Source organism: Trichomycterus rosablanca, chromosome 8 (genome assembly GCF_030014385.1).
Source record: "Trichomycterus rosablanca isolate fTriRos1 chromosome 8, fTriRos1.hap1, whole genome shotgun sequence".
Taxonomy (NCBI): domain Eukaryota; kingdom Metazoa; phylum Chordata; class Actinopteri; order Siluriformes; family Trichomycteridae; genus Trichomycterus; species Trichomycterus rosablanca.
The window spans coordinates 20,810,115-20,832,850 of NC_085995.1; positions in this window are offsets into that span (position 1 = coordinate 20,810,115).

The window sequence follows — 22,736 nt, forward strand, 5'->3', positions numbered from 1 at the left end:
CCTCCTGGAGCATGGAATTCACCAGAGCTGCACAGGTTGCTACTGGAATCCTCTTCCACTCCTCCATGATGACATCATGGAGCTGGTGGATGTTAGACACCTTGAACTGCTCCACCTTCCACTTGAGGATGCGCCACAGGTGCTCAATTGGGTTTAGTCCATCACCTTTACCTTCAGCTTCCTCAGCAAGGCAGTTGTCATCTTGGAGGTTGTGTTTGGGGTCGTTATCCTGTTGGAAAACTGCCATGACTGCCAGTTTTCGAAGGGAGGGGATCATGCTCTGTTTCAGAATGTCACTAGTACTGTTAGGAGTCGGTCTGGTTCCCAGGCGGCCACCAGGGGGGGCCGACCCGCGATTCACACAGTTAACCCCAGTGCTCGCACTGAAAGAGGCCGATCAACTCCCTCTGCGCCCACCAGAGGGAGCCAAACCCGTGAGCTTCCGCCGGCTGCCACCAGAGGGCGCACAGCCCGTAGTTCGACCAGGGGGAGAAGAACTACAAATCCCAAGGCACCCTCAGGCAATCAGCAGCGACGAGGAACACCTGGCTGAGTTGGTATTTAAAGCAGCGCTCAGCCAGGTGTCCTCGTCACACCCTTGTTCTTTTGTGCTCTCTTGCTCGTTATGTTAGGGACACAGGTAACGCGAGGCCTCATAGAGGGTTTGCGGTAGGCCCAGGGGCCGAGGTAATAAAGGTAACTCAGGGAAAGATTAGGTTTTGGTGTGACTCCTTTGCACTCTCCTAACTTTACCAGGAGAATTGCGTACTCCGAATCTCTTCCTCTTTCCATTGTTTTGGCTGCCAGGTGAACCAGCAGTGCTCACGAGCTCCACCCCGCTCCTTGGGTTCGAGCTCGCACAGGCTCCTCCTCCGATCAGTACTCTGAGAAGGAGAGGCTCGCCTCACGCATCTCTCTCTCTATCTCTCGCATCTAGCTCCGGACCCGCGGGGTCGGAGCACTCGCGCCGAGCGCTCAAGCGGATCTCGGTGTTGGCTGGCCAATCGGCGGTGTTCGCTACCAGCACCCATCGCCGCTCCGCCTTGAGTGTCGCGTTGGTAAAGTATAAGCACCTCTGTTCGCTTACGCGAATATTGACCCACTAGTCTCGAGGGAGACTAAACTTGATATAAACCCGAGTCGCGGAGAACTAACCGGATCGGGTACGATCACAAAAAATAACTATATATATATATATCCATTACCTTTTTTGTCGTTATCCGCTCGAAGGCGGCATTTCCTGGGTTCTTATACCTAGAATAACTCCTTAGTTTGATATCGCTATAGATTCTCATTATTATTAATACAAGTAGAACAAATAAAAGCGATCCTTAGTTTGCCCTTCAATTTGCCCACCGGCGCTAGCAACGTCAGCGGCGCTGTGGCTCACTCGGTTGCGTCATAGCGTGTGTGTGTCTGAGTTCGCCGGTTCGAATCTCGCTAGCGGGGTTGCCGTGAGCACGGTGAAAGTAATTTATTGTGCAGTGCACACGAGATCCTTTTGGATCTTTCTTTTGTTTAAACACTTTGGAGGACTGCGATCTACTCGTTGTGTTACATTTGGGGTTTTATTTATATTTAGATATTTCAGTTGGCTTGGGCTCGCCCGGCCCCTCCTCTTTCATTCGGTGGAGATAGTCACCTAATTTGTGTACTCTAAACCGGCCGCTCTCTCCTCCGGCCGGCGTGCCCGCGATTGAGTCCTCACCTTACATACAGTGTATCACAAAAGTGAGTACACCCCTCACATTTCTGCAGATATTTAAGTATATCTTTTCATGGGACAACACTGACAAAATGACACTTTGACACAATGAAAAAAAGTCTGTGTGCAGTTTATAAAACAGTGTAAATTTATTCTTCCCTCAAAATAACTCAATATACAGCCATTAATGTCTAAACCACCGGCAACAAAAGTGAGTACACCCCTTAGTGAAAGTTCCTGAAGTGTCAATATTTTGTGTGGCCACCATTATTTCCCAGAACTGCCTTAACTCTCCTGGGCATGGAGTTTACCAGAGCTTCACAGGTTGCCACTGGAATGCTTTTCCACTCCTCCATGACGACATCACGGAGCTGGTGGATATTCGAGACTTTGCGCTCCTCCACCTTCCGCTTGAGGATGCCCCAAAGATGTTCTATTGGGTTTAGGTCTGGAGACATGCTTGGCCAGTCCATCACCTTTACCCTCAGCCTCTTCAATAATGCAGTGGTCGTCTTAGAGGTGTGTTTGGGGTCATTATCATGCTGGAACACTGCCCTGCGACCCAGTTTCCGGAGGGAGGGGATCATGCTCTGCTTCAGTATTTCACAGTACATATTGGAGTTCATGTGTCCCTCAATGAAATGTAACTCCCCAACACCTGCTGCACTCATGCAGCCCTAGACCATGGCATTCCCACCACCATGCTTGACTGTAGGCATGACACACTTATCTTTGTACTCCTCACCTGATTGCCGCCACACATGCTTGAGACCATCTGAACCAAACTAATTAATCTTGGTCTCTTCAGACCATAGGACATGGTTCCAGTAATCCATGTCCTTTGTTGACATGTCTTCAGCAAACTGTTTGCGGGCTTTCTTGTGTAGAAACTTTAGAAGAGGCTTCCTTCCGGGGTGACAGCCATGCAGACCAATTTGATGTAGTGTGTGGCGTATGGTCTGAGCACTGACAGGCTGACCCCCCACCTTTTCAATCTCTGCAGCAATGCTGACAGCACTCCTGCGCCTATCTTTCAAAGACAGCAGTTGGATGTGATGCTGAGCACGTGCACTCAGGTTCTTTGGACGACCAACGCGAGTTCTGTTCTGAGAACAGTTCTCTTTTAAAATGCTGGATGATCTTGGCCACTGTGCTGCAGCTCAGTTTCAGGGTGTTGGCAATCTTCTTGTAGCCTTGGCCATCTTCATGTAGTGCAGCAATTCGTCTTTTAAGATCCTCAGAGAGTTCTTTGCTATGAGGTGCCATGTTGGAACTTTCAGTGACCAGTAAGAGAGAGTGTGAGAGCTGTACTACTAAATTGAACACACCTGCTCCCTATGCACACCTGAAACCTAGTAACACTAACAAATCACATGACATTTTGGAGGGAAAATGACAAGCAGTGCTCAATTTGGACATTTAGGGGTGTAGTCTCTTAGGGGTGTACTCACTTTTGTTGCCGGTGGTTTAGACATTAATGGCTGTATATTGAGTTATTTTGAGGGAACAATAAATTTACACTGTTATATAAGCTGCACACAGACTACTTTTCATTGTGTCAAAGTGTCATTTTGTCAGTGTTGTCCCATGAAAAGATATACTTAAATATCTGCAGAAATGTGAGGGGTGTACTCACTTTTGTGATACACTGTATATCGTAACAGTACATGTTGGAATTCATGTTTCCCTCAATGAACCGCAGCTCCCCAGTGCCAGCAACACTCATGCAGCCCAAGACCATGATGCTACCACCACCATGCTTGACTGTAGGCAAGATACAGTTGTCTTGGTACTTCTCACCAGGGCGCCGCCACACATGCTGGACACCATCTGAGCCAAACAAGTTTATCTTGGTCTCGTCAGACCACAGGGCATTCCAGTAATCCATGTTCTTGGACTGCTTGTCTTCAGCAAACTGTTTGCGGGCTTTCTTGTGCGTCAGCTTCCTTCTGGGATGACGACCATGCAGACCGAGTTGATGCAGTGTCCGGCGTATGGTCTGAGCACTGACAGGCTGACCTCCCACATCTTCAACCTCTGCAGCAATGCTGGCAGCACTCATGTGTCTATTTTTTAAAGCCAACCTCTGGATATGACGCCGAACACATGGACTCAACTTCTTGGTCGACCCTGGCGAAGCCTGTTCCGAGTGGAACCTGTCCTGGAAAACCGCTGTATGACCTTGGCCACCATGCTGTAGCTCAGTTTCAGGGTGTTAGCAATCTTCTTATAGCCCAGGCCATCTTTGTGGAGAGCAACAATTCTATTTCTCACATCCTCAGAGAGTTCTTTGCCATGAGGTGCCATGTTGAATATCCAGTGGCCAGTATGAGAGAATTGTACCCAAAACACCAAATTTAACAGCCCTGCTCCCCATTTACACCTGGGACCTTGACACATGACACCAGGGAGGGACAACGACACATTTGGGCACAATTTGGACATGTTCGCTGTGGGGTGTACTCACTTATGTTGCCAGCCATTTAGACATTAATGGCTGTGTGTTGAGTTATTTTCAGAAGACAGTAAATCTACACTGCTATACAAGCTGTACACTGACTACTCTAAGTTATATCCAAGTTTCATGTCTATAGTGTTGTCCCATTAAAAGATATAATGAAATATTTGCAGAAATGTGAGGGGTGTACTCACTTTTGTGATACACTGTATATATATATATATATTGTGTGTGTGTGTGTGTGTGTGTGTGTGCGATTTGTTCATTCTTATGAACCTCATGAAAATCATCATTGTAACACATCACCAAATTTTGATGGGGTTGGGTGTAGAACTATGACTGAGCCACTAACTTGTTATCATTTTTACTTATTTTTTAAGCTACCTGACAAAGAGAAACTCGTATAAATATGTTCTGTAATGTGCATTATTAAGGTTGCCAACAATGTTAGCAATTTACTGCAGAGAAAGCATTCCTATAGCAAGATACTATTCATCAAACATGCAAGTAAAGAATGCATCTTTAATATACATAAATGCTATTTTAATCATCTATTTTAATCTAATTTAACAGATCATTTAATCATATCTATTCTAGATCTACACTCATATAAACCCCATTTGTTTAAAGTGCAGTAAAAACAAGAATCTTTGAGTTAACTCTTTTGAATTTTTATTTGACTGACAAAAGTAGAAAAAAAACATTTCCAATGTTTTTTAATTAGAAATTCATTTACAATCTAATGCCTGCAACACACTCCAAAAAGTTGGGACAGGTGTGAAATAAGGTTAAAAGTTTGCAGAATATTCAAGTTACAACGTTCCACAGTTAGCAGGTGAATTGGAAACAGTTGAAGGAAATATAACTGGTATACAAAAGGATCCACCAAAGGATCATGGCTCAGCACTATGTGCCAAACTTTATTAAAAAATTGTAAATCAGTTGGCACCTAGGTGACCCAGCGGAATATTTGGCTAACACACCAGCGCTGAGATTCTGAACTCCTCGGCTGGGCGCCATCTAGCAGGCATAATTGGCAGTGCCTGCAGCAGTAAAGAATGCATCTTTAATATTACAAAAGCTGTGTAAGGACCCTGATTAGCAGATAGAGAGGCGCCTGTGCTAAGGGCTTCGTGCGGGTCAGAGGAGGCATGAGGAGCAATATACCCACCTCGACTGCAATCAGGGATCCCCAGCACCGGAAGACAAATTGACTACACTGAATTGGCAGAAAATGGGTAAAAAATGCATAAATAAAATAGGAAAAATCAGTTAAAAGTTCTCAGTTCAAGATTGCAAATAATCTAGTTTTTACCCCCTACAGTACATAATATTGTTAAAAGATTCAAGAAATCTGGAGAGATCTCGGTCTGTTCAGGCCAAAGCCAGAAACCACTGTTGAATGTGCGTGACCTTTGAACTTTCTGACGGCACTGCATGAGACGCTGTCATGCTACTGTGATAAATATTCCCTCATGGGCTTGGGGATACTTCAGAAAACCATTGTCAACACAGTTTATCGCATCAGGAAATGCTGCTTAAAACTCTACTACACAATAAAGAAAGTCATACATCAATTCTCATCAACTGGTCTTCCTGCCCAAGTTCATCTCAGATGGTTTGAAAGCTTGTGGTCAGATGAGTTCACAGTTCAGCTTGTTTTTGGGAAAAATGGACAGTGAGTTATTTATGTCATGGTACAGGGGTGCAGGCAGGAAGAAGACAATCAGACAGCAATGACCACATACTGTTAATCACTTGAAGTCTTGTATCAAGCAAGAAAAGCAAAAAAATAATCAACTGAATAATATACATCAATTAAATACATTACGCTGAATTAAAACAGTTGAATGAGTGAATGAATGGATATGTTGAATAAGCTAAATACAGATAAACTAGATCTAATTAAATTACCATTTATTCTTACTACTCATGATTCCTTTACTTGCATGTAAAAGAGAAGACGTCACCCATCCTCAAGGGGAAAAGAGGGATGGCACTCACCAAGGCACCACACTGTCTGCTAGCAGTACATGGCCCTAAGGGACTATCTGAGGCCAAAACCATAAAAAACAGTTCCCCTGCCCTGAGGTTTAAACAGAAACTCATTAGAGTGTTTGGTTTCAGCAGATCTCAGAGATCCAAAGAAAATATGTTTACAAACCTCCTCAAACAGCTCACAGCTACAGTATGTGTTGTGTTCTTTTCCCACATTTGATACATACTACTATTGCAAGTATTTTGTTTATGTTGTGGTCTACATAGTCTATATAGATTATTGAGAGACTTAAGAGGCACTGTATTGGGATTTGAATATGATGTAGACAAGGTCAGGTGGGGCAAGTGCCATGTAAAACATTACTCTTAAAATATGACAAGGGGAAAATTGGGTAGTCAAAGTTGGTAGTCAGTTGAAATCAAAGCCCTCTTAGTCAGTACACAAGACATTTTAATAATAAAATGGTAATAATTTTATGTTGAGATGTAAGGACAGAGGTTATTAATCTGTTTACTGTTACATTTGTAAGGGATTGTGATTTGTTACATAAAAATTATTATTTGTCCCTATTGATTTTCTTTATTTTTGCATGGGTGGCTAAGTGGGTAGCACCGTCACCTCACAGCAAGAAGGTCCTGGGTCCGATCCCCAGGTGAGGCGGTCTGGGTCCTTTCTGTGTGGAGTTTGCGTGTTCTCCGCGTGGGTTTCCTCCCACAGTCCAAAGACATGCAGGTGAGGTGACTTGGAGACACTAAATTGTCCAAGACTGTGTTCGATATAACCATGTGAACTGATGAATCTTGTGTAATGAGTAACTACCTGTTCTGTCATGAATGTAACCAAAATGTAAAACATGACGTTAAAAATCCTAATAAACAAACAATTATTTTTGCATATATGCAACATAAAATAGTTTCAGATCCCCAGTTCCAGAAAAATTGGGACGTTTTGTAAAATACACTCGCAAGAACTTCAAGAATCACAAGAATTTGTGATTTGTTAATTCTCTTAAATTGTTATTTAACTAATAAAAGTAGAAAGAAAAGAGGTCCATTGTTTTCAATGATCAACTTCTTTTTTGTATACACATTTAGAATTTGATGCCTGTAGACTCCAAAAAAAATTGGGACAGAGGTGTGTTTACCCCTGTGTTCCATCACCTTTTATAATAATGACTCTTTTTTAATGATTTGGGAACTAAAGACACCAATTGAGGCAGAAAAAAGTATTTCTTCACTCTTGCTTGATACAAAACATCAGCTGCTCAACAGTATGTAGTTGTCGTCATCTGATTCTCCTCTTCATGCTACACAGTACATTTTCAATAGGGGACAGATCTGGACTGCAGGCAGGCCAGTCAAGCACATGCATGTTGTGTCTACGTTTGAGGCTTATATCAAATTAGGTCTGGTATCGTCTTGCTGAAATAATCATTGACTTCCTGGGAAAACATGTTTCATTGATGGCAGCAAATGCCATAGAATAGTGCTTGATTTTCAGATGAACCTCCTGTAATAGTTGGCAAAAGCAAGGAGCAACTGAAGTCTTTGAACAATCTCAGGCCAGGACCATTCTAGCACTGCTTGCACCCTACTCTCCTCCATGAGTACATCGTCAAATTCTAGAGAAGATGCAGTGTATAAATGAAACTGACATCTTTTTGCTTTTACATACAACATGTGCTCCAGTGACTTTAGGTCCTCACATATGTGACTGCTAGGTTCCTCCAAGTTGTGGTAAAAGATGAGAATATCATAAATATAAACTACAGCATACTTGTGGCAGCTGGAGCATTGGCTAAACCATAGGGCATCTCCTGGTATTCATAATAGCCAGTGGTTATTGAGGAGTCTTCCATTCATCTCTTTCCTGGATACTTACAGGGTTATATGCACTCCTCAGATTAATAGTTTCAGGGCAGCTGGCATCGAAGGCAGTGGATAGTGGAATTGCTAATTAACTTGGTTAAGTAAGACCCCTGTAGTCAATACATGGCGGATGTAGAGGGAGGGTTAGATAAACCCTTGCTCAAGGGCCTCCTGTATGTAATTCTCCATAGTGATGATGTACGTACAGCCCTCTTCAGGTCACCTCACAGATATTTAGTGGGATTTAGGTCTGCCCTCTGGTTTGGCCATTCCAAACCTTTGATCCTCCTCTGGTGAAGCCATTATTTTCTCATTTGGAGATATGCTTTGTGTGGTGTAAGGTAAAATTCTTCCTCATCTAGTCCAGCTTCTTTCCCTAGGTATGAGTATGTGTGTGAATGTGTGTGTGTGAATGTGTTTGTCCTGTGATGGACTGGTGACCTGTCCAGAGTGTTTCAGACACAGGAATCTAGGGGTCTAATATGTCCTTAGCTGGAATCCGCAAATGCTCATCTGAGCTATAACTTTCCCAGTTCACCAGTTCAATACTGGAGCTGTCCTTTTTCTCTGGAAATCCATCAAGGCCCTCAATGTACAGACACATTAATGAGGATCTTCAAGGGTCCTTTAAACTGGAGTAAACGTTTATTAGAAGTGGTGTTGTTTTTTTCTGTAAATAATCAACTTTGCCTGGTTGGTTTGACGATGGGTTGTGCAGAGTAGGTCTGAATATGAGGGTCATGGACACATGACAAGCAGATTTGTCATTCTTGTATCCCAACCTGTAAGAAATGAGGACATCAAATCAAGTAAAGAAGAGAGCCTGCCTGGCTTGGCAATGAAATAGGTGGTGGCCTTACCTGATATACTCCAAGTTTCTGTGGTTAATGTACACCACAAATGGATGGTGAGCCCCTCTTAGCCAAGATGCCACTCATCAAGGGCCAGCTTAATGAGGAGTTCCAGACTATTCGCATAATAATTTCATTCGGCAGGAGAGAAGTAAGCAATGGGGTAAATTTTCTCTGGATTCCCTTGTCTCTGAGAAAGCATGGACGTTGTGATGGACTGGCGACCTGTCCAGAATGTTTCCTATCTTTCGCCAAGGATCGGTTCACCTGGGAATCAAACCCTACGACCTTCTTGCTATGAGGTGACAAGACTACCCACCGAGCAACCGTGCCGCTCTTAAATAAAATTGATTTTTTTTTAAATATGTAGAAAACGTCTTCTATTAAATTACTGCTTCTCTGGTGACCTTAACTCTTCAGCATAAGGTATAATGTTTGTGGACACCCATGCTGTATGACAACCAAACAACTATGGATGTAATAAATTCAAACTAAACCTGCTATTTCTTAAGGCTAAAATATCACAATGTTTAATTTTATTTGTAAAGGACAGCTTGAACATTTGATTATAAAAATTGTTTTATTTAAAAGGTTTTTCTTTCGTTACATAAGTCAGACAAGCTCCGTGATAAGTGTGCAAACGCAGACATGCACAGAGGAAATGACACCTGAATGAAGCACTATGGAAGCACTTTCAGAAGAGATTATAGTGACACACCTTCTCTCAAGGTAAAAAGCTGAAAGCTTCTCTAGGTGCTTAATGATTTTGCCATTAGAGTAATTTGGCGTCTTATTTTCAGCTGAAAGAACGTACTGTCTGCTGTTTGTTTTTCACAACACCCTCATCCCGCTCAGAAAGATGTCGTCACACTTGCTCATTAAAAGAGCCACTGGGCACTCGAGAGCCATAGTAAGATATGATCAAAGTACCAGGATCATCCGAGATAATAATAAGATATAAAAAAACAAAAACAAACACCATTCTTTCTTCACATTAATGCATCACGCATAGCGCCTCAGCCGTTCTTCGTCTGAATCCGGAATTCTGAATTTATTCTGTTCACATAGCGCATAATGAGGACTGTTTGTCAAAATGGAAAATCAATAAAGGTTCCCATCTGCAGGTTTAATAAAACATGACTAACTTTGCCCTCTTTTGCTCAAGGATATCAAATAAGTCATGGCATGACTAATTTCCTGTTTTATTGATGCACAAACACAAAAACCTGCTTGATAAGTGGCACTTCTGAGGAATCCTTGCCAGAAATCAGTAATGTATTGCATTTAAATGAAATGTCTAATCACACACTCTTACTAGAACCCATAATTGGGACCTTCATTATAAGTATTACAATTCTATTTTAAGTAGATTTGTCACCATGGTTATACAAATAGTGATAACATGCATTCTTTTGTATTGAATTTTTGACTTGATACCTCCTTTCAGGTTTAACTATGTGCATATCATGTTATAGGAAATAACACAGAACCTAGCAATTGCATTTTTACATTAAAATACAATAAACACCCAAAACTATGAGGTTGTTGGACATCCCATTCAAAAATCCCATTCATGAGCTTAATATTATTCAGGGTTGCTGTGGGTACAATATACTCAATAAAGGACAGGTTGCCAGTCTATCACAAACACACATTATCACATCTATGGCATTTTAGTACAGTGGTACCTTGAAACTCAACATCAGTTGGTTCTAGGACTGACATTGAGTTTTAAAGGCATTAAGTTTCAAAGTATTTTTTCCCATTAAGATGTATGGGAAACCTGTTAATGTGTTCCATGGTCCTGTGGAACTGCATATATTTTAGGCTAATGTAAAATAATGGGGTATTTTTTGACACTTATGCACTGAAAATTAAACAAATATAATATAAAACACTGAAATAAAAAGAACCCTGAGCTGTAACACAAGTTTAAAAGTGAAACAGTGGGGCAAATCCAGATAAACACAGATACATGTGAAGCTTTCAGACTGGATTTGATGGTTATTCCACACAAATTCAGATTCGTCTCATATCCGAAGTTTGATCACGTATTACTGCGCTGCTCAAGCTAAGCGCTGAACAAAGCGGCTGTTCATTGTTAATTTGAGTTTTAGGAAAACGTTGAGTTTAAGGGTACACATTTCTCGACGAAGGGCGTTGAGTTACAAGGTACCACTGTATCTCCAATTAACCTGACTGCATGTCTTTGGACTGTGGGAGGAAACCAGAGCCCCCAGAGCACCCACATAGACAAAAGAGCATGCAAACTCCACACAAAAACAACCAGACCACTCCACATTGGAATCAAATCCAGGACCTTCTTGCTGTGAGGTGGCAGTGCTACCCACTAAAATGGCAAACTCATGCCTGAGTACTTGCAGTAGTATTTAAGCGAATTTAATGTTATAATAAGTACATTGCCAGTCTTACCTTGGAACTTTTTATTAATGTTATAACAAAATGTAGAGCATTTATATTTTCAGCATTAAGCAGACACTCTTTTTTAGAGAACTGCTTTCACAGTTAACATTTCCTTACTCTAGACAACATTTCAAGAATACAAATCTGTCGAAACCCTGTTAGAACAAAGGAGTATGTAGAACTTTTTGACAAATAGTATTAGGGATAAGTGCATGCTAGTTCTTAACTCAAGTGCTTAGTAAGGAGGTGGGTCTTTAATCATCTTTTAAAGACAGTAAGAGACTCAAATGATTGAACAGACAGTTTGTTCCACCCCTTCGGTGTTAGTACAGAGAAGAGCCTCGATGCCTGTCTTCTTTGAGTTCTGGGTGGAGGATGAAGACAAGTGAGACTAGAGGCTCTGAGGCTGTGTGGTACAGAACAGGGTTTTATAAGTTCTCTAAAGTACATTGGGGCTGGTCCATTTTTGGCTTTGTAGGCGAGCCTCGTAGTTTTAAACTGAACGTGGACAGCTACAGGAAGCCAGTGAAGAGAACGCAGCTGTGGGGTGACGGGGCAGTGTTTAGGTTGGTTGAAAACCAGACGGGCAGCTGCATTTTGAATCAGTTGCAGGGATTTAATAGTGGACATGGGAGCACCAGCCAGGAGAGAATTGCGGTAGTCCAGCCTTGAGATGATTCTGGCTTCCATAGAAAAAATAGTTGAAAAGGAGGAACCGGCATGATCCTGCCATGTTAGCTACATGAGCTAGTTTTGACAGAACATGATAAGCATGATTAATGTAAGACTTTCCAGTAAGCACATTTTTGTACATCATCAAAAGTCACTTGAGGTAGACCCAAAGCAAACAGAATTACAATAACAGTTTATGAGAGTTTGCCTGATAAGCTGTGCTTAAAATCGCTGTTCTGTGAGTAGCTTATCACTGTGTGAAGTAAGCAAGTCTCCTTTATACTGTGTAGACTTCAAGCTGCAGGTTTGACAGATTGTGCGGAGGTAAAAAACCCTTTGCTAAAATGGCAAAATAAAAAATAGAGGTTTGCCTGGATTATACAGCAAAACTAGTGGATTGGCTAAGACTGGATAAATTAAACTTTTTATCTTTAGTTCTTTACACAGGGATTTTTATGCTGCAGAGTAGACAAATAGATGGTTCCCCAATGTGTGAAAGGACAAAGCATAAGGGGCTTGTTTGTTGGATCCAGAGTCAGAATTGAACAAAGTGTCTAAAATTACTAAAGTACAGTAAAGTACAGTAGATCAACACGAATGGGAGTGGATCAGTGGCGGCTGCTGGTCTTCCAAAGAGGGAAAGCTCATTGCTTACATCATAAAATTTGTCAATTTATTTATATATAAATTGTGCCCTCTGTTCCTTTTCAAGAAAATGGCCTGAAATGGGTTGCAGTTTGTCTCTCGACTTCACTGGCAAAATCCGCGATGGGACTGAAGCTCCCAGTGATAGCTGTCAATCAAAACGGGATTCAGCCTTTCGACTGATCCTCCAATCATCTTGCAGAAGCTTAGCGTCCAGACCCGCCCACAGCTCCATTCACCCCCAGAGACGCTCAGCGTCCAGGGGCGGGAAAATCGTGGCATTTATCCAATGACCGGCAAGTTTCGAAGCAATGAAAAAAAACCTCCCATGCAGTCCCATAGAAGTGAAGAGACGCTCAGCTTCTGCGGGCAAATGCATTGACGCTCCGGGAATGTATGAGAAGTTCGAGTCAGTCGATTTGTGATAAGTCTTCAAGATGAACGTGTTCTAACGCATTTGTCAATGAAATGTTAACACAACTGTATATATTTGACCATTTAATTTTTGACATTTTACGGGAAGCTGAGCTTCCCTTGCAGTCTTAGAGAAATCGCCACTGGAGTGGAAGTAACAAGAAAGGGGGATAAAAATGGACATGGTGGGTGAATGGGTGCGCATATCCTAAAGCTGTATACAAGTAGTCATCTCATCAATGTGGCGGATAATTAAGAGTTAAAACAGTGTCAAAATCTCAAAAAAATTGCGGACGAAGAAATGACTAGCTTACCTAGCTGCACTCAATGGCATTATTATCATAATCAAGGTCTAAATCAGCGTGTCTCTGCCCAAAGTTGGGGAGACCATCTGGACTCTAGCCTAAAGACTCGTGACTTGACTTGGACTTTAGCATAAAGACTTGTGACCTGACTTGGATTCTAACCTAAAGACTCGTGACTTGACTTGGACTCTAGCCTAAAGACTTGTGACTTGACTTAGATTCTAGCCTAAAGACTCATGACTTGACTTGGACTCTAGCCTAAAGACTCGAGACTTGACTCGGACTCTAGCCTAAAGACTCGTGACTTGACTCGGACTCTAGCCTAAAGACTCGTGACTTGACTCGGACTCTAGCCTAAAGACTCGTGACTTGACTCGGACTCTAGCCTAAAGACTCGTGACTTGACTCGGACTCTAGCCTAAAGACTCGAGACTCGACTCGGACTCTAGCCTAAAGACTCGTGACTTGACTCGAACTCTAGCCTAAAGACTCATGACTTGACTCGGACTCTAGCCTAAAGACTCGTGACTCGACTCGGACTCTAGCCTAAAGACTCGTGACTCGACTCGGACTCGTATTTTGTGACTTGTGAACATCTCTGGGTGTAACATGTTTTTACAATGTCCATGTGGATGTAGTTTTCCCAGATACTCCCAAGTAAATGAAGTGATGTAAACAATGTAAATAAAAGTAGACTTTAACTGTACTTTGGTTTTAGTTTTATTCCATGGTTTTAGTACAAAAACTTAATTCTTTTCAGTCGGCCTTCTCTCTTTTTCTGCACCCCTTAATCGCCCCAGAATTCTGACATGCTTTAAAAGCAAAATAAATACATGCCACAGATTCATTGTCATGAAGGAATGAACAGAAGCCATTTTTAGCATAGTGAGAATTCATGCTCTGAGAAATTACCCTCTGGAATACTGTGATTAAAGACGAAGTCATATCGGTCTTTCACATCTCAGACACGGTCATTACAGGACATATGACATAGAACTATAATAGCTCATATTTGAGTGAGTTGTGCATGTTCTGTTGGGTTTCCTCAGGTATTCCATTTTCCTTCTGCCTCATTAAACATTCATTCATTGTCTGTTTTACCACAGTTTTTTCCGATTTAGGGTCGCAGTGGGTACCTTTACATTTTCGGCATTTAGCAGATGCCTTTATCCAAAGCGACTTACATTACAGTTCCAGTATACAGTCTGAGCAATTGAGGGTTAAGGACCTTGCTCAAGGGCCCAACAGCAGCAATCTGGCAGTGGTGGGGCTTGAACCAGCAACCATTAGATTACTAGTCCAGTACCTTACCCACTAGGCTACAGCTTGCCCAATTCACTGTGCAAAGTTCAGGAACCACCCTGGACAGGTTGCCATTCCATCACAGGGCAATTTAATTTCTCCAGTCAACCTGACTGCATGTCTTTGGACTGTTGGAGGAAACCGGAGCTCCCGGAAGAAAACCCACACTGACATGGGGAGAACACAGATCGCCCAACCTGGGGATCAAACCCAGGACCTTCTTGCTATGAGGCGACAGTGCTACCCACTTACCCACCGTGCCGCCCACTATATCCAAAAAGTATAGAGAATTGGCAGTAGCTGCTAACAGTCAGCTGCTTCTAAATGGTAAGGTCTGCCTGCTAGAGTGACTTTTATGCACTATGCACCTCAGCACTTGGCAACCTCGCTTTGTAACTTTGTTACCCTGTGTGCCATATAGTACGACAAGTCAGTCTACAGTTCAGAGATTTTTGGTTATACTGCAGGGCTTGAGCTAAGGAAGTCTGTTTGGTAATAATGCTTTATTCATGTACTCATTTTAATAAAATGTTTTACCCTGATTAGGACAGTTTATTTATTATCATTTATTTTAACGTCATGCTCTACACACATTGGTTACATTAATGACAGGACAGGTAGTTCCAGGTTATACAAAATTCATAAGTTCAAGTTTTTAATGTCAAACACAGTCATGGACAATTTAGTATCTCCAATTCACCTCACTTGCATGTCTATGGACTGCGGGAGGAAAACGGCGCTCCCGGAGGAAACCCACACAGACACGGGTAGAACATGCAAACTCCACACAGAAAGGACCCGGACCACTGCACCTAAGAATCGAACCCAGGACCTTCTTGCTGTGGAGCGACAGTGCTACCCACCAAGCCACCATGCTGCCCATGCTTAGTGCAGGAATACATCTTGGACAGAGTGGCAAATTAATACTTGGCAACCCATTTACTAATACACTCAAACTTCTCAAAAGAGAAATGAAAGCATACAATACATCGTTTGCATGATTCAGAAGGTGGAGAAAACTTAAATACCCAGAGACACGGGGGGTTCATTAATAAATGAAAAAGCCGCTCAGGTGGCACAGCGGTAAAAACACATGCTAGAACCAGAACTGGGATCTCGAATACATCGTATCGAGTCTCAGCTCTGCCTGCCGGCTGGGCTTAGAAACCACATAAACAACGATTGGCCTGTTGTTCAGATAGGGGTGGGACATTAAAAAGCCGGATAGGGACTCTCTCATAACTAATGCAGTTACGACCTCTGCTAGCTGACTGATGGCGCCTGCACAGAGATGGGAAAAGAGTGCTGTCAGGGTGTGTCTCTCCGTACACAGTGCTGAGCTGCACTGCACTCGTCAAAGTGTCGGTGATAAGATGCGTACAGCTGCTGCTGACATGTCGGAGGGGGCGTGGGTTAGCTTCGTTCTCCTCAATCAGAGAAGGGATCGGCATTGGTGGAGAGGAAGCATGACGCAATCTGACAATTGGATGCGCTTAAAGGGAGAGAAATTGCATAAACGATATATATATTTAATAATAATAAAAAACCCACAGAGTTTCTTACATTTACTTTGACTTTTATTACATTGCAGACAGGATGAACCTGAGATATTTCATGTTTCATATATATATATATACTGTATATACAGTATGTGTGTGTGTGTGTGTGTGTGTGTGTGTGTGTGTGTGTGTGTGTGTGTGTAAGAAACTCTGTGGGTATTTTTTTATTATTATTTGCATTTTTGCATGCTGTCCCAACTTTTTCTGATTTGGGGTTGTAATATACTATATATATTGTTTATTTTTGATGGAACCATCCATCTCTCTGAATGGTACTTGTTAATGTATAGGCTAAGCTGCCCTCTAGTGGTCTACAGGCATGAATTAGAGTTCTAGTTGATTTTCTAAACTATTCTAACAAAGTCATTTATTTAGCTCATTGCCCACAAATACCCTTACCTCAGTGGTGTGCCCAGAGCAATGCCATTAGTTAAGATAAAAACTACCCCATACTAGGAATATTAAGCTAGTTACACATGATTTTATATTTTGTAATCTCTGTAGGTTCTATTCACAAGCCAATTGAATACTTAAATGCTTAAATTCACATAGGATGGATCCCAATTTGCAAACCTTTACTTTATATGTAGTATTCAATGTAACTGCATATTGCAAGTGGGGTTGTATTATTTTTACTCAAAAAACTTTGTCAGTTTTTCTGTCAGTGTTTTACAGTTAATGCATACAAACTATGATGTCTAGTAAACTTAAAACTATATTAATATGTACATCAAGGTTTTTTTTATCTGTTATCTATGCAATACAATGAAAGGAAACAAAAGGCATAATTTCGCCAAACACATTCACATAGTCAATGATTCGGTCTCAAAGTGACAGAATGACATCTGCTATTTCATTTACTGTGTTGTAAGTGCATTGTGTTAGGACTCACTGCTCACACATAATGAATATTTAGGTTACGTATTTACAGCAAGATGTCAATTCTGTCTAGCAGCATAACTCATTTGGCAAGAGGGCAGATTAATGACCGAACTAAAAGTGTATCTATACTGCAGAATAGCTGGAATAAAAAGTAAACTAAATCAGAACTAATTCAGGATGCAGGTAAGGGCACCTCTACATTAATTCATTATTTATTCATTCTGTATTACCCCCCACTTTATTCTCTTTAGGGTCGCAGTGGGTACAATTCACTGGGTGAACAGCAGGAAACACCCTGTACAGGTTGCCAGTACATCAATGGGCAAACACACATACACACATTTACACACACACTTCATACCTCCAATTAACCTGAGTGCATGTCTTTGGACTGTGGGAGGAAGACACGAGAAGAACATGCTAACTCCACACAGAGATCACTCCACCTGGGAATCAAACCCTGGACCTTCTTGCTGTGAGGCGACAGTGCTACCCACCACAGGTAGTATAGACACCATTGGTGGTGTATTAATAACACACACCCATATTTAATATAGGAATATGCATTTTTATGGGAGCTTTTTACTGGTTGTTTACTCCTATCTGCTGATGGTGAAATAATGTTTTAAGTGTGTTTCATTCTAGTGCTCATCTCTGATTGGCTATCACAACATTGCTGTAATCATTATTTGCATACTTGTCACACTCTCATCAGCAGTGATGCAACATCAGCCTTATTGACTGAGCATCATAAAGGATTAAAATCAATCTATACGAGTCACATTTAGGAAGCAGCTCACTGAAGCTAACCTCAGCATTACCTGCTCTAGTAAATTTTATTTTTTTTAAGCATTTGGATTTATACACAGCTTTGTGCAGACAGGGTTCTGAACAGTAAAAGTAAATCTGCATGCCGGTGGTGTGTGAAATGGAATCCATAATCATACAGATGTAAAAATAATGTAGTAATTTAGATTAAACTAAAACTTGGAGCCACTAAGATTATATTATTTTCACTCTTCTTTAGAAGTACATGGGTAGTCATAAAATAGAGGACAGTGCTAGCCTGGAGGGTAGAGCTTTGGGCTATCAACTGAAAGGTTGAGAGTTCAAATCCCAGCTCTGCTATTCAGCCACTGTTGGGCCTTTGAGCAAAGCCCTTAGCCCTCTCTGCTCCATGGGTGCTTTACAATGGCTGACCATGCGCTCTGACTCCAGCTTCCAAACCTGTATACACTGACTAGGCATAACATTATGACTACTGACAGGTGAAGTGAATAACACTGAATATCTCTTCATAACGGCACCTGTAAGTGAGTGGGATATATTAGGCATATTTGAGCGAGTTTGACAAGGGCCAAATTGTGATGGCTACTGGGGCAGCAAAAAGAGGACCAACACAATATAAGGAAGGTGGTCATAATGTTATGCCTGATCAGTGTATGTATATACAGTGTATCACAAAAGTGAGCACACTCCTCACATTTCTGCAGATATTTAAGTATATCTTTTCATGGGACAACACTGACAAAATGACACTTTGACACAATGAAAAGTAGTCTGTGTGCAGCTTATATAACAGTGTAAATTTATTCTTCCCTCAAAATAACTCAAAATACAGCCATTAATGTCTAAACCACCGGCAACAAAAGTGAGTACACCCCTAAGAGACTACACCCCTAAATGTCCAAATTGAGCACTGCTTGTCATTTTCCCTCCAAAATGTCATGTGATTTGTTAGTGTTACTAGGTCTCAGGTGTGCATAGGTAGCAGGTGTGTTCAATTTAGTAGTACAGCTCTCACACTCTCTCATACTGGTCACTGAAAGTTCCAACATGGCACCTCATGGCAAAGAACTCTCTGAGGATCTTAAAAGACGAATTGTTGCACTACATGAAGATGGCCAAGGCTACAAGAAGATTGCCAACACCCTGAAACTGAGCTGCAGCACAGTGGCCAAGATCATCCAGCGTTTTAAAAGAGCAGGGTCCACTCAGAACAGACCTCGCGTTGGTCGTCCAAAGAAGCTGAGTGCACGTGCTCAGCGTCACATCCAACTGCTGTCTTTGAAAGATAGGCGCAGGAGTGCTGTCAGCATTGCTGCAGAGATTGAAAAGGTGGGGGGTCAGCCTGTCAGTGCTCAGACCATACGCCGCACACTACATCAAATTGGTCTGCATGGCTGTCACCCCAGAAGGAAGCCTCTTCTGAAGTCTACACAAGAAAGCCCGCAAACAGTTTGCTGAAGACATGTCAACAAAGGACATGGATTACTGGAACCATGTCCTATGGTCTGATGAGACCAAGATTAATTTGTTTTGTTCAGATGGTCTCAAGCATGTGTGGCGGCAATCAGGTGAGGAGTACAAAGATAAGTGTGTCATGCCTACAGTCAAGCATGGTGGTGGGAATGCCATGGTCTGGGGCTGCATGAGTGCAGCAGGTGTTGGGGAGTTACATTTCATTGAGGGACACATGAACTCCAATATGCACTGTGAAATACTGAAGCAGAGCATGATCCCCTCCCTCCGGAAACTGGGTCGCAGGGCAGTGTTCCAGCATGATAATGACCCCAAACACACCTCTAAGACGACCACTGCTTTATTGAAGAGGCTGAGGGTAAAGGTGATGGACTGGCCAAGCATGTCTCCAGACCTAAACCCAATAGAACATCTTTGGGGCATCCTCAAGCGGAAGGTGGAGGAGCGCAAAGTCTCGAATATCCGCCAGCTCCGTGATGTCGTCATGGAGGAGTGGAAAAGCATTCCAGTGGCAACCTGTGAAGCTCTGGTAAACTCCATGCCCAGGAGAGTTAAGGCAGTTCTGGGAAATAATGGTGGCCACACAAAATATTGACACTTCAGGAACTTTCACTAAGGGGTGTACTCACTTTTGTTGCTGGTGGTTTAGACATTAATGGCTGTATATTGAGTTATTTTGAGGGAAGAATAAATTTACACTGTTATATAAGCTGCACACAGACTACTTTTCATTGTGTCAAAGTGTCATTTTGTCAGGGTTGTCCCATGAAAAGATATACTTAAATATCTGCAGAAATGTGAGGGGTGTACTCACTTTTGTGATACACTGTATGACAAATAAAGGCATTCTATATAAAGTATATTCTAAACTGATGTTTTTCACTGATGGAAAAGAGACATAAGCAGTCCTACCTTTCCAGTATAGTTTGTTTGTTTATTAGGATTTTAACGTCATGTCTTACACCTTGGTCACATGCATGACAGGACAGGCAGCTACTCATTACACAAGACTCATCAGTTCGCAAGGTTATATCAAACACAGTCATGGACAATTTTGAATCTCCAGTTCACCTCACTTCATGTCTTTGGACTGTGGGAGGAAACCGGAGCACTCGGAGGAAACCCACGCGGACACTGGGAGAACATGCAAACTCCACACAGAAGGGACCCGGACCGCCCCACCTGGGGATCGAACCCAGGACCTTCTTGCTGTGAGGTGACAGTGCTACCCTCCTTTCCAGTATAGCATTCCAAACTGTAACAAATAACACTTGAAGTAACATCACTCATTTCCCTGTTAATACAAATGACATTAGTGGACTTTAACAGGAAAGAGCCTTAGCAAATACTTTAAAATCCCTGTCAGCACAAATTGTTCAATAATCAGCTCAAGGAGGTTAAAAAAAAACCCAGACAGATAAGCTAAACATTATTTCAAAATGTGATCCTAAACTTATGATAATGGAGGGCAAAATGGAAACCAGCAGTCATTCTAAAAAGTTTCAACTGAAATCACAACAGAAATGCATTAAGAACATTTACTCAGAAAACCATAAGCAATAAACTGCGTGGAAATCATCATCGTTTCTACAACCCATTTAAAAAAAAAAACTGAAGTGACTAAATTTTGCACAGGAGAATTTAGACAAATCAAAACAATGTAATATTATAATCAAATCTAAAGTAGAACTATTTTGCAGCAATTTAATTTAAGTTTTGAGAAAGAAGGTTTTGATGCTGCTGGTAGATTACATCTCATCAAAGGAAGCATAGATGGAGTGATATCCCGGGATAATTTAGAAATAAATTTACTCTTATTAGCCAAAAAAATAATTCTGAAATTAGTTAAATGATCTTGCATGGCTTGGCCAATCCCCTGATATGAATCCCATTTAAAATTTATACAGGATTTAAAATTGAGTTCACCATCAGTCCCTCAGAGGGATCCTTGTCACCTTGGGAAATTAGGGATGATTTGAGAAAAACCAGCTCAGCTCTACTTACCATATAGGAGCACTTTATAGTTCTACATTTACTGACTGTAGTCCATCTGTTTCTCTGCATGCTTTGTTAACCCCCTTTATGCTGTTCTTTAATGGTCAGGACCCTCCCGGGACCACCACAGAGCAGGTATTATTTAGGTGGTGGATCATTCTCAGCACTGCAGTGACACTGACATGGTGGTGGTGTGTTAGGGTGTGTTGTGCTGGTATGAGTGGATCAGACACAGCAGCGCTCCTGGAGTTTTTAAATACCGTTTCCACTCACTGTCCACTCTATTAGACACTCCTACCTAGTTGGTCCACCTTGTAGATGTAAAGTCAGAGACGATCGCTCATCTATTGCTGCTGTTTGAGTTGGTCATCTTCTAGACCTTCATCAGTGGTCACAGGACGCTGCCCAGAGGGCGCTGTTGGCTGGATATTTTTGGTTGGTGGACTATTCTCAGTCCAGCAGTGACAGTGAGGTGTTTAAAAACTCCATCAACATTGCTGTGTCTGTTTCACTCATACCAGCACAACACACACTAACATACCACCACCATGTCAGTGTCACTGCAGTGCTGAGAATGATCCACCACCCAAATAATACCTGCTCTGTGGTGGCCCTGTGGTGGTCCAGACCATTGAAGAACAGCATGAAAGGGGGCTAACAAAGCATGCAGAGAAACCGATTCCCAGGTGGGGCGGTCCGGGTCCTTTCTGTGTGGAGTCTGCATGTTCTCCCTGTGTCCGCGTGGGTTTCCTCCAGGTGCTCCGGTTTCCTCCCACAGTCCAAAGACATGCAAGTGAGGTGAATTGAAGACACAAAATTGTCCAAGACTGTGTTTGATATAACCTTGTGAAATGATGAACCTTGTGTAATGAGTAACTACCGTTCCTGTCATAATTGTAACCAAAGTGTGTAAAACATTATCTTAAAATCCTAATAAACAAACAAACAATTTGGATATAGTATTGTATTCTCTTTTCTTTTTCTTTTTTGAGGGGTGCAATCAATTATTCCCAGCGTTTACCACAAAACTACCTCCATCACACCATGTGACAGCCTTGTAGAGTACAGCATCCAAAGTACATAGTCCAAAGAGAGTTTATATCCAGATTTCACCACTAGATGTCACTATTTCCTGAATACTGAGCTACTACATAATAATTTTCACCTGTTTTCAATCAGTTCTCATTAACCACTTGTAAGGTTGAGTAGATTGTGAAATGAGTGTCCAACAGCAATTATACCATAGTTTTAATGACTTGGATTCAATCCTAACTTCTGGTCCTTGTCTGTGAGTTGTTTTGCATGTGTATGTGTGGATTTTGATTCTATGTCTACCTTTTACCTCCTCAAAACATGCCAGACAGGGTTGCCAGATTGCAACAGTGGTTTCCAGCC